Genomic DNA, 18,618 nt, shown 5'->3' with positions numbered 1-18,618 from the left:
TAAGTGTGAGATTTGTAGATTAAAGGATATTGCAGGTTCTGGGAGGTTTATTTTTTTCCCCTTCTGGCTTCCCCCAGTTCATTTAACTCTCCAATGTTCCCCTTCTGTTGATCCCTCTCTCCTGTAGCCTGAAGGTCCAGGGAAATGCGATGGGCAGGCAGGAGCACCTAAGTGGTGCACAAGCTCCATAGTACAGTGGTTTGAAAGCCCAAGCCTAATGGCCAGCACTCAGCTGTCCGCACACCATAGCTGAATCCTGGTGGCTCAAGACCCAAGGAGGCCACAGTTCTCATAATTGCCCCCAGAAATCCAATATCTTTCATAAATAGGGCAGTCTCAGGGAGGACCTGTTTCTGGGGAGAAATTTTCTGTAAGAAATTTACAGTAGTTTTACCTGAGGCCTTCATTTTCAAAGAAATGCTGAAAGGCAGTGTACAGGCTGTCCCCTTCATGAAGACTTCTGACAGGAGGAAAGGAAGTGGGGCCTTGATCCCACTTCAATCCGTGTCTCTTCCCTGCAAGCTGGGTGCTCCACTACTTGCTGGTACAGTCACCCAAGCTCTGAATTAGCCACCCTGGGAGTGACTTGGGGCTAATCTGAGTTTTCAGGCTTTTCCTGGCCACACTGCCTTCCACCCCATTTCCCTCTAGCCCTTCGCTAGTTATACTGGCCACTTCCTTTCCCTATCACCCATTTACTCTTCTTCCTCCTGCCCATGCCTGTAACTTGCAATTGATATTTCCACCCTAGACCCTGCCCTGGGTGGCACAACTGTATTTCCAGGGATCAGGTGGATGTCTTACTAGGTCCTCTCAAGGGTACCTTAAACTGACATCTCAAACACTCTTGTTGCCACAAGCTTCCTCTTCCTCCCTGTGCCCTTTCTGTGTTTATATTATCACCCTCTTTTCAGTTACTCCTGCTGGGATTCTCAGAGCCATCCAATAGTCCTCTTTCTCTCTTCTGTCCCAGATCCCATTTTACACCTAGTCTTGTTCATTCTACCTTCTAAATAGGCTTTCACTCCATTCCCTCATCTCCATTTTCTTTGCCACCTCCTTGGTCAGATTCCTACCATCTCTTTGTTTCTGCAAGTGCAAGAGCCTCATAACTAACAATATCTAATATCGCCCTTCCATAGTTTGCACCCTAAAATTATTTTGTTTAAAACCATTTCCTCTAATTATCAATTCATCAGATGAAACTTTATCTAAAATTCAACCTTCTTCAAGGTTTTGCATCCATGTAAACATCAAGTTTTTGTTGACTTCTTTGAGGAATTTTAAGGATTTTGTAACCATATCCCGTCATTCAATACTTTCTTCCAAACTGATGTCATCAGACCCATAGTTAAAACTTACATGCCAATGACTCACAGATTTATGACTCTATCCTGACCTCTTCTGAGTTGTTTTTTGTTGTTGGTGGTGGTGGTGGTGGTGGTGGGGGGGGGGGGGTTGGGGTTTTTTTTGTTTGTTTGTTTGTTTGAGATGGAGTCTTACTCTGTTGCCCAGGCTGGAGTGCAATGGTTTGATCTTGGCTCACTGCAACCTCCACCTCCAGAGTTCAAGCAATTCTCCTGCCTCAGTCTTCTGAGTAGCTGGGATTACAGGTGCGTGCCACCACGCCTGGCTAATTTTTGTATTTTTTATATCCACTGCCTACTTGATGTCACCACTTAGACGTCTTTAAGGCCTTGCAAACTCAGTATGTACAACACTGAACTAAGATTTCCCTCTACTCACCACCTCACAAAAGCCCTGGTCTTCTTTCAGTGTTTCTTGTTTCCATTAATGCATAACACAAATCTAGTTGTACACACCAGAAATCTACTGGAGTCCCACTCTGCCACATGCAATTCATCAACAAGCCCTGTTGATTTTGCCTCTTAAATATCTCCTAAGTAGCTCTTATATCCATCCTTCTCTAGGACCAACACCACAAGGGAGTCAGTTGCCATATTTCACCTTCACTGCAGCACAAAAGGCCTCTTCATGTCCAGTTTATTCCCCTTCTCACCTGTTCTCCTCACCACAATTAGAGTGATCTCTGACAAAACGCAATTCTAATGAAATCATCTCTCATTAACATATTCAGTGGTGCCCTGTGGTTCTTAAAATAAACATCATAGACCCTAACTTGCTCCTCAATGTCCTTCATAGTCTGGTTCCTCCCTACACACTGTGCAGCCCTCAGATCTCAGATTAAATATGATTTATTTCAAATCCCTGAATTATATAGGCTATCACAGTTGCAATTTTAAATTTGTGTGCTTGTTTGATTACTTAACTTTAATGTTAACTAAAGTCACAAGCTGCTGCACTAGATGACATCAATGGCCTACAGAAATATGTAAATCAAAAGAAATACTCTTGAGAAATAAACTGTCTTATATAAAATGTTCTTGACTTGATAAATATTTACTGTTTCAACTAAGTCACAACATTTTCAGGCAAGAGTCTCCCTGATGCTTCAATCTAATCTCCAAATAAGCTCCTGGTGACTTGTCCTTAATGTTTGTTCCAGCCTCATCCCATGACACTCTCCGGCATGAACCATCCAGTCTATAGTCTGACGCTATGTGTTCTTTTTATTAATACCTCTGTTCCTGTATCCTTGCTATTCCTCCACTTGAAATGCCCATTCTTTTCCACCCAGTGGGGCTCAAATGCTACCTCCTCTAGAATGTCTTCCCTCAACTTCTCAGGCACAGGGGCCATCCTCTCCTCTTTTTCTCCATCATTTCTGTACATTTAATCAGAAATCAGTTATTGAGGAACCTCTGCATGCCAGGAATTTTGCTGAATGTTGTGGGTAGCTTAATAGAAAACACAATTCCTGCTTTCAATGAACACGTGACCTAAAGAAGGAAACATATCAGAAGCTAATTATATTGCGTGTGACCACAGGAAATGGGCCCCTTAACTCCAACTCACAGTATTTATTGTATTTATTTGCATCTGACTTCTCCACTGAGCTGTGAGTTTCTTAAAGTTGAAAACTTATTACTAGTTTACCTCTGAGTTCTTGGTACTTGTGCTCAGTGCCTAACCATGTTGCAGCCTAAGTTTTAAAAATAAAAATAGGAGTGAATTCTCATCTTAAATTTTATTTTATGTTAATGTACTCTGTAATCAGCCCCTCATCTGTATGGATTCAAAACAGTCAATCAATTCTCCTAATGCAAACACATACATTAAATGAGAAAGCAAAAGGACTCAGCAAGCAGAAAACAAAGGGATTATGGGGGGTGGGGACAGAAACAATGGGTAGCTCTTCAGTCTGAAAAATGTTGCTATATATTTTATGTCTGTGGTGAAAACGTAATAGATATTTAGCTAGGAAGGTCTGGAATAACACACTCAGCATGTGTCCTATTTTCTTTTCAGGCATTCATATTCTATATTCAGTCTTTGAATTTGAAGATGCATGAACTTCCTGAATATCAGATATACCTACACTCACCAAAAAACAAAAGCCAAAAAACAAATCAAATAGAATGGATTTTTTGAGCATCTGAAATGTTACTACACTTCTATAATTGCGGAAATGTTGAACACTTCCACAACTATATCCAGATTGAATATGTTAATTTTTCCCTTGGCTTTGCCTGAAATATTTGCAGTTAATATAGGAAGCAGTAATACAATAGAAAGTTGATGCTGATAAATTATAAAAATTTTTCTTACAAGATACTAAAGACAATAGAAGATCAAATAATCCACAGCAAAAACAAATAAACCAACAGACAAATTAAGTAGAGTCAGTCAAGGCACTTGTTAATCAGAAAAAGGCCTGCAGGGCAGAAGTGATGAAAAACTAAATATGAGCAAAAATTGATTATTGCTGAAAACAAAATATAAAACAAAAATACAGAAACCCAGTATAAGTAGAATTCAACATAATCTCTATTTCCGCAAATTAATGTGCCATTTAGTATAATCTTGAATGTTTTACATTGAAGTGTTTTTGGCCAAAATTATTCTGTGATGTACTGTACACTTCAACATCTTTTTAGGTAGAATACATCAAACATAACGGAATAAACTTCTTAGAGCAAGCTAGACCTTACCGATTATTCATGTGGTCAATTTCCCCCTTTCTTCTGATAACATTCACATGTGGGACACACTCCTTCACACGTTCACGTGTGTCTACAAGCTATGGATATTGCACAATTTCTAGCTAGCTCACAGTGATTCTACCACCCCTTGGTGTCAAAATATGTCAGTTGAGAACCACTCACCTAGAACAATCGCCTTATTTTACAGGCTGAGGTTAAGCGAAGCACCCAAAGACTTCCAGGTGTATAGTGGCATAGAGAGCCTTCTAATTCCCAATTCTTTGTTGGTTTAATTTGTCATTCTGAATTGGTAATCAGGAATTATGAAGATGATAATTATACTTTATATTTTAAAAGTGTTTCTAAACAATGCATCTTCTTCAAGACCCTCAGCCATAAGAGGTAGGTATTATTATAACCATGAGCATTTTGACAAATGTCTAAAGAGAAGATATGCAAGAAAAATAAGCAACTCTTAGGAGACAATGTCTGAACCCTTTGAATGTGCTCCCTAATAAAGGGTTTTTGTATGCCTGAGGTCTTGAACCACACTGTATTAGTTTGATCAAATATTTTAGGCTAGCACATCTAACTCACGGTGAATATCCCATGTGCCTTTTTCCTTGACTGATTTTAATCAGGATTCTTCTGCTGTAATAAACTATAACCATGAGTATAACAGCTTTTCTTAGACCTGTGAGTCCTTGTAGTGAGTCATCAAGCCTGAGTCATTTTGGGGAAATCCCTCCCATGCCGTTTTCTATTGCTGCTATAAGATATTACTACAAAGTTGGTGGCTTTAAACAATGCAAATCTATTCTCTTGTAGTTCTTAAGGTCAGAAGTCTAAAATGTTTCAGCAGGTGATATGGTTTGGCTGTGTCCCCACCCAAATCTCATCTTGAACTGTAGCTCACACAATCCCCATGTGTCCTGGGAGGAACTCCGTGGGAGGTAATTGAATCATGGGGGCAGGTTTTTCCCATGCTGTTCTCATGACGTGAATAAGTCTCATGAGATATGATGGTTTTATAAACAGCAGTTCCCCTGCACATGATCTCTTGCCTGCCACCATGTAAGATGTGACTTTGCTCCTCATTCGCCTTCTACCATGATTATGAGGCCCCCCCAGCCATGTGGAACTGTGAGTCAATTAAACCTCTTTTCTTTATAAATTACCCAATTGGGTGTGTCTTTATCAGCAGCATGAGAACAGACTAATACAGCAGGGCTGCATTCCTTCTGGAGGCTCAAGGGAGAATCTATTTCCTTGCCTCTTCTAGAGCTTCTAGAGGCCGTTCGCATTTGTTGGCTCATGGTCTCATCTTCAAATGCAGAAGGGTAGCATCTTCCAATCTCTCTATATCCCTACTTTGGTCACTCCATTGCCTTATATCCTTCCTCTGACCCTCCTTTCTCACCCCACTCTTACAAGTAGCCCTGTGATTACATTGGAACCACCCAGACAATCCAGGGTCTTTCCAACTCAAAATCCTTAACTTAATCACATCTACAAAGTCCCCTTTACCATGTAAGGTAACACAGTCAGAGGTTCCAGATATTGGAACTTGGACATCTTTGGGGATAAGGAGGCATTATTCAGCCTACCATAGCCCCATTGGGTTCATACCACACAAAGGCCAGAATTACAGTGGCTCTCCATTCCTCCACTTCCTGGAGGCCCTATCTCTTTGCAGGACCATGAGATAACGAGGACCTATCTCACCTGTCTCCCCCTGCCCCAAAAGCTCACCCAGATATTTCTTGGAGTCTCCAGGGACATCTTTCATTTCCTACCTCCTGTTCCTCTTCTTGGATGAAGGGCAAAGGTGGAGTGTGGAGGATAGCTCTCTAAGAACAATACAGCTAGTGTCTTCTTGGAGAACACTGATTTACTATTGCTCTCATTTTGAACTGGATTAGAAGAGATGGCATTTAAATCAGTTATTCTCAAATTGCAATTATAGGAACCACTTCCAACAGGATCACCTAGCAAATTTGTTAAGCTGAACATTCCTGGCTGTACTCTCAACCCAAGAATGAGATTCTGAGGTAACGTTTTCATGAGGTTTGAGATTCTTTGGCTTAACAAATAGTATTAGCTTTATAGAGAAAAGCAAAACATCCTCCTCCTTTTGTCTCCTGATAAGAATGTTTCATCTTCCTCTTCCTAAGCATGTTCTTTTTTTTCCCCCTCTAGGTGACCCTTTCCCAGGGCACACCCTGAAGCCTAAATTAAGGCAAAAGCTCTAAATCTGGTCATCACTACCACTATCTCTCTATGCGAGATACTCCCAAACTATTATTATTATTTGGCTTGAAAATGTTTCTCCCTAAAAGCACTCTAGGACATGTATTTATTCTTCCAATAAATTAAATAAAATTATTTTTAAAATGTACAACTCTAAGGCAACTGGAGATAGTGTGGAATGTTATAAAACCAAGACAGGTAATCACCAGTTTATGCAATGTACTCAAGACTGAGAACAAGTTTGTGTAAAGATACATAAGTAATCAACAGCAGGGTTGCAAACCTAATTAATCACTGCCCTGACACTGAGTTTGTTCAATTATGGGCATATCGGGAAAAGCCAAAATATGGAGTCCTTCAATTGTCCCTGATTTAGCTGATTACTTATCTGCATTGCCCCAGAAGAAACTTGAGAATTATGGTTCTGCCACCCAAAGCACTGAAGACAATGTCTTTGGAGAAAGAGCCAAAAAAGGTGTGAGTCCTTTTTACTGGTGCAACACTGCCTACAGCTGGTTCCATGTAACTCACACAGGGCACAAAGGATTCAATGTTTTGGGCCATTTAAATTGTGCAGCTGGGTCACCACATGCTTAATGCTGGGAAAACATGAAGTAAATAGTTATGATATGACCCAAAATACAAGTAGCCCATAGCCAATATTTTGAACCGCTAAAGACATAGCCATGATTTGATCTCCAAGTTAAAACACAGAAACAACCAAACAAAACAACTACTTAAGCCCCTTCAGTTGATTTGTTCTACCTTTCCAGGAATCAAGCTTTTGTGTAGGAGGTAGGCAAGATTGGGATGCACTCCAGTGTCACTTTTATAAATGATCCTCCTTCACACCATTCCTATAAGGGAGCCACACCTCCAAATGACCAGGCCATCACTTTGGGCAATTTTGCTGTTTTTCAAGAGCTTGCAAGAAAGAAAATTGTGCTTGTCAGTGAATAGGTCCTTGTTACGGAGGTAGGCTTTGTGCATTGAAAGGCTTGCCTTCAGAATATTCAAAATGATGGCAAATTTAGCCAAATTGGGCAAAAGTGAATCAGGTTTCACAAATTTAGGAATGTTTATTTAAATCTTTAAAACATATGTTGCCACAGCTGTGTTTACCATAGAATGATGATGAAAATAATCCTAATGAAAATGACGATGTATTTATATAATGTCTTTCATCCAACAAGCACCAAACCCGCCGCACAACTGATCTCATTAGGCCTGACTAAATCCCTTTGAGCTACAACATAAATATTAGTTCCAATTTGCAGATGAAGAAACTGGGACATGGGCAAGGTTATTTGCAGCTAAGGAGATGAAGTTACAACCTGACTCTCCCACCTGTGTAGTGAGCTGCCCTTTGAGCAGACTCTGGAAGGGGGATCCCTTCCTCCACACTTCCCCACTTGGATTGCCTTGTCCTAGCCATGGCAGAAAGAAAGAAGGGATGAAGAGCAAAATACCATTGATTTTTTATGCACTGTTTTTTCTTGGAATTAACTGTCTGGATATATAGGTAGATAATCATCTTCTCAAAACATGCCATTGAAGGTGAGAGTTGAGAAGGTAGCAGAAAGTTTTGTATCATGGGTTTCACTGATGGGAAACCCAAGACATAAAAATGAAGGAGCTAATTTACAGCCCCCCTCAGCAAGGGCCGAGAGTCAGCCTTATGTCCTACCCTGCTCTCCTTACCAGTGCAACTCAACTTTCTGTCTTTTTAGTGTGTTGGGGAATGGGAAGAACTTTTTAACAAAATGCCCACTGTAGACTCAAATGCTTCAGTTTAGCCTATAAAATTCTGTCTTTTCCTAAATCTAGATTCTCTTGAAGTAATAGTTAACTCAAGCATTCAAGCATATTGAAGTTCAGCTCCTAAAAGAGTTCCCATAGTTCCACCAGCTAATGTTCAGTTTCTGCATGTCTCCTCCTTCTATAATTAGTACATTTTTAAGGCAGCTGTGAGATCATTACCTTAGAATGTGTGGTTCAAATACCTAATGTAAGAACCTGCATAGCACCTGAACCCTAGAGACTTCACCAAGGCACTGATTTTGACTCCACTCTCAACAGCACATTTTGAATTAAAGTTTTAAAATAGAAAAGAAAGTTTTGCCTAATCTCTTGCAATCAGTATTGATGTTAAGTATATGCTTTCCAAATTCAATAAAAAATTGCTTTTCTTCCATTCAGAAAAAAATTTCGTGCAGGCATTTTTGCCATAACCTGAATTTAAGTCTGCCCAAGAAAAAATATTTTCTAGAAATAGCAGAGAAAAACAAACCCTTTTGAGTATCTTATAGACTTTATCTAAATTTGAATTCTCAGAGTCCCACAATATATTTAATTTTAGTAAAAATGTATTTACCTATGCATGGAATACGGCTTTTATTGCCAGACTTATTTTCCCAATGAGAGTGATGGAAACAGTCTGGTGGGCTGCAGATAATCTAGGTATTTCCTACAGATAGCCTTGAGCCGTTACCCTGCCTTGCTTATTTATTCACTAGGGACCTAGGGAAGGCCACTCAATTTTTCTGAATCTCAGTTTTCTCATTAGTAAAATGGAAATAAAAATGAATACCTCACCAGTTGTGAAAATTAAACTTTAATCCAGAGCTTTTCCAAAGGAGACTCTAAACAAATTAAGATTTCCTTCACTACCACTTTTCTAGCCACTCTCCTCCAAATCTGTAAAGGTTACCAAAATTAGTGTATGTTTTATATACAGTGTGTGTGTGGACTAGATACACCAAAATATCAATAGCAGTTATCTCTGAGAAGTAGAATAATGAACAATTTTTTTTCTCTTTGCACTTTTCTGATTTTCCAAATTTGCTATCATTTATAATGAAGACATTGTATTTTTTTTCTTTTTTGAGATGACGTCTCACTCTGTCAGTGAGGCTGGAGTTCAGTGGTGCCATCTCAGCTCACTGCAACCTCCACCTCCCAGGTTCAAGCGATTCTCCTGCCTCAGCCTCCTGAGTAGCTGGGACTACAGGTGCGCCACCACGCCTGGCTAATTTTTTGTATTTTTAATAGAGACAGGGTTTCACCGTGATAGCTAGGATGGTTTTGATCTTCTGACCTCATGATCCACCTGCCTTGGCCTCCCAAAGTGCTGGGATTACAGGCGTGAGCCACTGCGCCTGGCCAACACTGTTACTTTTAAGAGCTGATTTTTAGAAAATCACCATTGGAAAAACAAAATCAAGTCACACATATTTAGTATTGTGACAAAGAACAGAAATAGCTAATCAAAAATCTTCTAATTTTACATAAAAGAAAATCAAGGCCCAGAGAGAATTTCATCCAAAGCCTCCTAGCTGAACTGAGGCTGGAAGTAACTTCCTAGTGTAACCAAATTGCCCAGAGCTCTCCAGCCCATGAGAATAAAGGAGGTGGCAGTTTGACCCTAAGTGTACTGCTCAATGCTCCTCCCATCTCCCACTTGGAAGGTATCACTTTCCCTCCTTTTCTTTTTATGGAACCAACTGCTAGACATTTGCCCTGCTCATAGATTCCACTCATTTGCAGTTTTGTACAGATAAAACTAACTGATGTCCACATTATAGAGGCTACTAAATAATGTGGCATATAGCCTATATTAAGGGCCTTTCCCTTAATGCCATTACCACTTTTGTCTGGCACCTAAGGGTCCCAAAGATGGGGGCTGAGAATCAGGGCCAGGACTAGGATAAGGTCAATGAGGCAGTCAACACAGAAATCAAATTTAAGGGGATCCAGAAAGCTCAGTAATCAAGATAAATAATATTTGTTTTTTTTTTCTTTTGCAGTGGCATCAGCAAGATGGCTGACTAGAGATGCCTGGATTTGCCCTTCTTACAAGAAAGAACCAAGGCACAGAACAAACAGCTAATATTTGAAACGAGAGTGCTAGAGTGCAACAGGGAAGTGAAGATGCAACTGTGGTGACTGGAAGTCCAGGAAAGCAGCAGGGAGGGGCCAAGCCTCTGCAGCACTGTCTCCCCAACCTAGATTGAATCTGCTCAGAGACAGGAGGGACTTTCTGTTGCAAGGGAAAGGTAAGAGAAGATCCCCACCAGCTCCCATTGCCACTGCAAATACCTAAGGTTCTTACTACAGAAGAATCCCACAGTCTTCACAATCCCTGAGCCCAGTTTGGAGAGAATTCATGCAGCTTCATTGCCCCAGATTAGAAACACAAGTTGTGCACCCCCCACCCACCCCCTGGGAGACAAGCTGTTATGGCACAGCACCGTCTTGAGACCAGAGCCACCTCTTGAGTCCTCCCTACTCTGGGGACCAGCAGTCACTGCACCTCTTCAGCACTGGGACTCCATTTTTATTTCACCAAGCCTACCTGAGTGGCTAAATGTCATACCCCCAGCTCTGCAGAGTTGAACCCAGTATCAGCTGTGACTTCAGTCCTGCACAGCAGAAAAACCAATTCCCGCCTCCATACTTTCAGATGGAGGAATAGTCTTCCAGCTCTGCCCAGTTCAAATCTGCCCTTGAATTGGCCAAACTACTGAGATCTCCCCCAAATGGGAGAGGCCCCTGAGCTTCCAAGCAGCTGATACAACCCTGGGCCAACAGAGAGGCTATGGATCTGGGCTCAGGACCTGAGAAACAGCCCCACAGTACCCTGCCCCTCTGCAGACACCCCTGGCCTTCCCAATGACCCTCCACCCATAAGGACCTGCAAAACAATCCCATAAGCTGCCTCTGATAAGCATAGTCCAAGGCTGGCTGAACAGCCAAGAGCCCATGTCTCAGACCTGAAAACAGCCCTGTGGGCCACTCCTGGGGGACATATCCCAGACAAGTCAAGCAGACATGTGCCTGCATACTGGGCCTGAGAAACAGCCCTTCAGGCTGCCCCTAGTGGGCATGCCTCTGAACTGGCTGAACAGCCTCACACCTGCATTCCAGACCTGAAAAAAAATGTAGGCTGCCCTTAGCAGACATGCACCCAAGCCAGCTTGAGAAGCTATGCAACCACATCCCAGGCTCAAGAAACAGGCCTGAGAAACAAATCTGTAGGTAGCACCTCTGGTGAGCACACCACCAGACTGAAAAAGTGGACCTGTACCTGTGTCCCAGGCCTAAAAAGCAGCTCCATGGACTACCACCTACAGAAATGTCCCTAAGCCAGTCAAACAGTCTTGTGCCCACATCTTGAGCCTGAGAAGCAGCCCGATGGGCCGCCCCCAGCAGACACACCCCCAGGCTGGCTGAGCAGCAGTGTGCCCATGTCCAAGATGGGGAAACAGCCCCATGGGCCACCCTCAGTGAACATGCACCCAGGCCAGCTGAGAAGCCATCTTATTACATCTTAGGCCTGAAAAATAGCCATGTGCTCTGCCCTTAGAAAACACACCACTAGAAAAACTGAGCAGGGTAAGCAGTGTCCTGGGCCTGAGAAACAATGCTGCATACTGCTCCTGGCAGGCATAACTTCAAGCTGGCCAAGCAACTGTATGTCTATGCTCCTGGCCAGATAGCCCATGGCCTCAATCCCAGAGAGACAGACCCCAAGTTAGCTGACTCAACCCCAGCTAGAGAAATAGTCAGACAAGCCTAACTTCGGCTAAGCTAAACCACCATCACCACAGATTCTCTCAGCCTAGGCCACTGAGAAACTCACAAATACCACTAATGTGGATTACTGCTGAAGAAACTACACAGAGACTATATACTGCATCCACCTAGAGCCAAGATCAGTGTACCCCATCAGACCAATACCACAAGACCTATTCATACAAATAAGTCCCTACAAAGCCTATTCCATAAAATTACAAGAGGTGACTTTTCCCCCAGATGAATAGGAATCAATGTAGAAACATATCAACCATGAAAAAGTAAGTACATATGTTACCTCCAAAGGAGGTAACAGATCCCAATCATAAGACAATATGTGAAATACCAGAAACAGAATTCAAAATAATAATCTTAAGGAAACTCAGTGAGATACAAGAGAATACAGATACACAATTCAATGAAACCAGGAAAATAATTCCTGATTTGAATGAGAAATATAGCAAAGAGCTAGATATCATAAAATAGAACCAAACAGAAATCCTAGAGCTGAAAAATTCAATGAATGAAATTTAAAAATACAATCATGACCTTCAACAACAGACTAGATCAAGCAGGAAAAAAAAATTCTGAACTTGAAGACAGCTCTTTTGAAATAATACAAGCAGGCAAGAAAAGGAAAATAGAATAAAAATAATAAAGAAAGCCTATAGGATTTATGGAATACCATTAAACTAACAAATATTCATATTATGGGCCTTTCAGAAGGAGAAGAGAAGGGAAAAGTGAGGAAAACACATTTATTGAAATAATAGTAGAAAACTTTCTGAATCTTGGGAGAGAGATGTACATCCAGGTCCAGTAAGCTTAAAGAACCTCAAATAGATTCAATTTAGACAGATCCTCTCTGAGGCATGTTATAGTGAAATTGTCAAAAGTCAAAGACAAAGCAAGGAAAAAGCATAAAGTAACATGTAAGATAATTTCCATTAGATTAAAAGTGGATTTCTAGGCAGAAACCAAAAGAATAAAATTATATGTTCAAATTTCTTAAAAGAAGAAACTGCCAGCCAAAAATGCTATATCCAGCAAAGCTATCCTTCAGAGAAATAAAAATCTTGCACAGATAAGCAAACACTAAGGGAATTGATCACCACTAGAACAGGTTTACAAGAAATGCTCAAAAGAATCTTACATCTAGAAGTGAAAAGACAATAACCATCTTATGAAAACATGTGAAACCATAAAATTCCCTGTGTTAGGCCATTCTTGCATTGCTATAAAGAAATACCTGAAACTGGGTAATTTATAAAGAAAAGAGGCTTAATTGGCTCATGGTGTTTCAGGCTTTATAGGAAGCATGGTGCTTTCATCTGCTTGGCTTCTGGTGAAGCCTCAAGAAGTTTCAATCATGGGAGAAGGTAAAAAAGGAACAGGCACATCACATGGTGAAAGCAGAGGTAAGCAAGAGAAGGGACGCAGGTGTCATACACAAACAACCAGATCGCGCAAGGCACTCACTATTGCAAAGATAGCACTGAGCCATGAGAGAGCTTCCCTCATGACTAAAACACCTCCAACCAAGCCCCACCTCCAACACTGGGGATTATAATTCAACATGAGATTTGAGTGGGGACAAATATCCAAGCTATATCATTCTATCCCTGGCCTCCCCAAATTTCATGTCTTTCTCACACTGCAGAATACAATCATGCCTTTACAACACTCTTCCAAATGTTACCAAGTGGTAACTCATTCCAGTGTTAACTCAAAAGTCCAAAGTCCCATCTGAGACAAGGCAAGTCCCTTCCACCTACAAACCTTTAAAATCAGAAACAAGTTATTTACTTCCAAGATACAATAGGGGTATATACATATATCCCCATTCTAAAAGGGGAAAATTGGCCAAAAAAAAAAAAAAGGACCTACAGGCCCCATGCCAGTTCAATACCCAGCAGGGCAATCATTAAATCTCAAAGCTTCAAAGTAATCTTCATTGACTCTGTCTCCCACAATTCAGGGCACACTGGTGTGAGGAGGGGGCTCCCAAAGAGGAGCAGGGATGGAGGAAGCAGTGTCTTGAGGCTGTGCAGGGCAGCAGAACCTTGGGCATGGCCCATGAAACTGTTTAATCCTCCTAGGCCTTAGGAGGGAGGGGGCCTTCCCTGTGATGGGAGGGGCTGCATCAAAGTTCTCTGAAATGCCTCTAAGGCCTTTTCCTTGTTAGTCTTGGATATTAACATTTGGCTCCCTTTTAGTTATGCAAATATCTCTAACAAGTAGTTGCTCCACAGCCTGCTTGAATTCCTCTCCTGAAAAAGCTTTTTCTTTCTTTGCCACAAGGCTAGGCTGCAAATTTTTCAAAATTTTATGCTCTGTTTCCTGTTTAAATATAAATTCCAACTTTAAGTCATTTCTTTGCTCCCACATCTCAGTATAGGTTGTTAGAAGCAAACCAGTCAACTTCTTGAAAACTTTGCTACTAAGAGATTTCTTCCACCAGATCCCCTAGGTCATCACTCTCAAGTTTAAATTTCTACAGATCTCTAGGTCATGGACACAATAGAGTCAAGTTCTTTGCTAAGGCATGACAACGGTGACCTTTGCTTCAGTTCCCAAAAACTTCTTCATTTCCATATGAGACCTCAGCAGCCTGGATTCAATTGTCTATATCACCTTCAGAATTTTTGTCTCAACCATTTAACCAGTCTCTGAAGTTCCAAACTTTCCCTCATCTTCCTGTCTTCTTGTGAGCCTTCCAAACTCTTGCAACTTCTGCCCAGTATCCAGTTCTACAGTCACCTCCACATTTTCAGGTATCTTCATAGTGTCACGTAAGTATGTGTGAGGAGAGTCCACCAACAGGCTTTGTGTGAGTAGCAAGGCTGCTTATTTCACTTGGGTGCAAGTGGGCTGAGTCCGAAAAGAGAGTCAGCAGAGGGAGATAGAGGTGGGGCAGTTTTATAGGATTTGTGTAGGTAGTGGAAAATTACAGTTAAAGGTGGTTATCTCTTGCAAGGCAGGCAGGGGCGGGGGTCACAAGGTGCAGGATGGGGAGATCATGAGACTCATTGTCCAGGGGAGGAATGTTACAAGGTCAATTTATTAGTTGGGATGGGGCAGGAACAAATCACAATGGTGGAATATCATCTTTTGTGGTTCTTCAGTTGCTCCAGGCCCTCTGGATGTATACATGCAGGTCAGAGGGGTTATGATGGCTTAGCTTGGGCTAAGAGGCCTGACATTCCTGTCTTCTTATATTAGTAAGAAAAACAAAACAAAATAGTGGTGAAGTGTTGGGGTGGCAAAAAATTTTGGGGGTGGTATGGAGAGATAATGGATGATGTTTCTCAGGGCTGCTTTGAGTAGGATTAGGGGCAATGTGGGAACTTGAGTGGGAGAGATTAAACTGAAGAAAGATTTTGCGGTAAGGGGTGATATTGTGGGGTTGTTAGAAGGAGCATTTGTCATATAGAATGATTGGTGATGGCCTGGATGTGGTTTTGTATGAATTGAGAAACTAAACAGAAGACACAAGGTCTGAATAAAAGAAGGAGAAAAACAGGTATTATAGGACTAAGAATTGGGAGGACCCAGGACATCCAATTAGAGAGTATCCAAGGGGGTTCAGTGTAATTATTTGCTTGGCTGGCAAGTTTTTGGGCTCTATCCTTGAGGTTTTTTTTTTTTTTTTATGTTGTTATATACCACACCAGATTGATTTAGGTAAAAACAACATTCTTTATTTAAAAATATACACAGTCCTCTTTTTTTTTTTAGCAGTGAGTAAGTTGAGGCCTAGGTGGTTTTGGAGGAAAGAGAAATGCAAAGCCAGCAATTGTTTGTTAAAGAAGGATTAGAAACAGCTAGGAGAGAGTGAGTGAGATTGACAGTGTGGTAGAGATAGCTGGGGAGAGGTAGAGGGTGGCATAAGAACAGGAATGAGAATAAGAGTGAGTATACAAGTAAAGAATAGGACTTCATCAGGGTGAAAGTATTGGAGGGTGCCCTGTCAGGAAAGATCACCTACCCACTCCAAGAGGGAGTCAAGAATGGCAGTTTGAGGTAAAACCAGGAGATATAAGTTATGATGGTTTAGAGAAAAAGTGTCAACTGGCAGTGTAAACAAGGGCAGGGCATTTACGAGTAGTTGGGAATGGTGAATAGGAGTATGACTAGACAGAAGATAGTAGGGATGACAAGTTTTTAGGGTGCAGTCCAAGTAGTGGGGGTGACTGTGTAAAGCCCTGTTGCAAAAAGTAGGGTAAGGATGAATAGATGTAATAGAATGAAGAGATATATTAGGCTCAAAAGGGTTATTACTGTTCTTCAGAAATGAGAGTGAGTTTAAGGGAAGTAGGGGTGAGTACTTGCGACTTCCAGGAGGAAGAGGACAGATCAGGCTGGCTGGCTGACAGATACAGCTTTATTCTGGAACAGTGATATAGAGGGGGACATATCACTAGAACAGCAATGGAGAGGGTCCTGCAGGCAGACAGCAGTTGGGGTACTATAGATGACTAAGTAGGGTCCGGTCCATTGAGGTTGTAGAGTTTGAGGGGTCAGATTCTTAACAAGAACTGATCGTTCAGCTAGGGTGTCTTCATATGGCTGAGAATCTGGAGTAGGCAAGAGAATCTGGAGTAGGCAAGGCAGGTGAATTTCCTGTCTCATCTGCTGGAGGACTGGAAGATAGTCATCTAGAGAGCTGGTGTCTGGGACGAGGTTGGGGCTGAGCAAGAAAGTGCATCCATATAAAAGTTCAAGTGGACTGTACCCTGTAGCATCTCAAGGACAGATTAATTCTGAGAAGGGCAAGAGGTAAAAGTACCATCCAGTCCTTTTTAAGTTGGTCACTGAGGTTGGTGAGGTGTGTCTTTAAAAGACCATTAGTCTGTTCTACCTTTCCTGAAGATTGAGGACGCTAAGGGGTATGAAGGTTCCACTGAATACCAAGAGCCTGAGAAACTGCTTGGGTGATTTGACTAATAAAGGCCAGTCCACTATTGAACTGTATAGAGGTGGGAAGGTGAAACTGAGGAATTATGTCTAATAGAAGGGAAAAAATGACCATGGTGGCCTTCTCAGATGCTGTAGGAAAGGCCTCTACCCATCCAGTGAAAGTATCTACCCAGACCAAGAGGTATTTTAGTTTCCTGACTTGGAGCATGTGAGTAAAGTCAATTTCCCAGTCCTGGGCAGGGGGCAAACCCCTGAGCTTGATGTGTAGGGAAGGGAGGGGGCCTGTACAATCCCTGAGGAGTAGTAGAATAGCAGATGGAACACTGAGAAGTGATTTCCTCAAGGATAGATTTCCATGATGGAAAGGAAATGAGAGGTTCTGAGAGATGGGCTAGTGGCTTGTAACCTACCTGGGAGAGGTTATGAAAGGATGACAGAATAGAATGGGCCTGTGAGGCTGGAAGGAGATACCTTCCTTGGTCCAACAATCATTTGCCTTGAGTGGGGAGGGATTGATAGGTGGAAACTTCAGTGGGAGAGTAAGTAGGAATGACTGATGAGAAAGAGAAAAACTGGCCATGAGTGAAAGAGGTAGGAATACTGGCTGCTTCTTTAGCTGTCTTATCAGCATAATTGTTGCCTTCAGCAATGGGGTCTGAGGCCCTTTGATGGCCTTTGCAGTGAAGGACTCCAGCTTCCTTTGGAAGTAAAGCAGCCTTGTGAAGAGTTTTTATTAAAGAGGCATTAATGATGGAGGACCCTTGCGTAGTGAGAAAACCTCTTTCAGCCCATATAACAGCATGGTGGTGCAGGATATGGAAGGCATATTTAAAGTCAGTATAAATATTGACATGCAGTCATTTTGCAAGAGTGAGGACTTCAGTTAAGGCTAGGAGTTTGGCTTGCTGAGAGGTAGTGGAGTGGGGCAGAGTGGTAGCCTCAATGATAGATGTGGAAGATACTATAGCATAGCCTGCCTTTGCTGGTAAATGGTGATTAGGCCTGGTGGTACTGCCAACAATAAACCAAGTGTGATCAGGGTGAGGAACAGGAAAGAAGGAAATATGGGTAATGGAGTGAATGTCAGGTGGATCAGAGAGATACAGTCACACGGATCAGGTGTGGTATCAGGAATAATGTGGGAGGCTGGATTGAAGTCCGGGCCAGGAACAATGGTAATTGTAGGAGACTCAACAAAGAGTGAGTACAGCTGAGGAGCTGGGGGGCAGAAAGTATATGCATCACGTGTGAGGAAGAAAATACATTTTGAAAGTTATGAGAACTGTAAAGAGTGAGTTGAGCATAGTTTCTGATTTTGAGGGCCTCTAAAAGTATTAGAGCAGCAGCAGCTGCCACATGCGGACATGACAGCCAGCCTAAAACAGTAAGGTCAAGTTGTTTGGACAAAAAGGCTACAGGGCGTGGTCCCGATCCTTGTGTAAGAATTCTGACTACACAGCCCTGCACTTTGGCTGTGTGTAATGAAAAAGGTTAGGATGAGTCAGGGAGAGCTAGTGTGGGAGGAGTCTCTTGAGCTGTTTTTAAGGAATGGAAAGAGGAGTGGGGAAAGGATTTAGGATCTATGGGGTCAGCTAGGTTTCCCATTGTGAGTTTATATAATGGTTTTTTTAGGATGGCAAAACCAGGTATCCAAAGGCGAAAGTATCCAACCATGCCTAGGAAGGAAAGAAGTTGTTGCTTTGTAGAAGGGGTTGGGGTTAGAGAGATCAGCCAGCCACAATTGGTGGGAAGCGCACTTGTGTTTTCATGAAGAATTATGCCAAGGTAGGTAAGAGATGAGGAAGAAATT

General features: G+C 41.9%; 2 long non-coding RNA genes across 2 annotated transcripts in view; one reads left to right on the top strand and one right to left on the bottom strand.

Moving 5' to 3' along the window:
• LOC129035329 (uncharacterized) overlaps nt 1-18,618 on the bottom strand; it is a 307,216-nt gene that overhangs the window by 232,510 nt on the left and 56,088 nt on the right. The window lies entirely within an intron of this gene.
• LOC134739475 (uncharacterized) overlaps nt 10,240-18,618 on the top strand; it is a 29,213-nt gene continuing 20,834 nt past the window's right edge. The window contains exon 1 of the long non-coding RNA XR_010126157.1: nt 10,240-10,369. This is a non-coding gene — a long non-coding RNA (uncharacterized LOC134739475). The remainder of the gene's footprint in view (nt 10,370-18,618) is intronic.

The sequence above is a fragment of the Pongo pygmaeus genome, chromosome 3, assembly GCF_028885625.2.
Source record: "Pongo pygmaeus isolate AG05252 chromosome 3, NHGRI_mPonPyg2-v2.0_pri, whole genome shotgun sequence".
Taxonomy (NCBI): domain Eukaryota; kingdom Metazoa; phylum Chordata; class Mammalia; order Primates; family Hominidae; genus Pongo; species Pongo pygmaeus.
The sequence above is the reverse complement of the archived record's forward strand: the minus strand, read 5'-3'. Positions and strand labels throughout refer to the sequence as shown.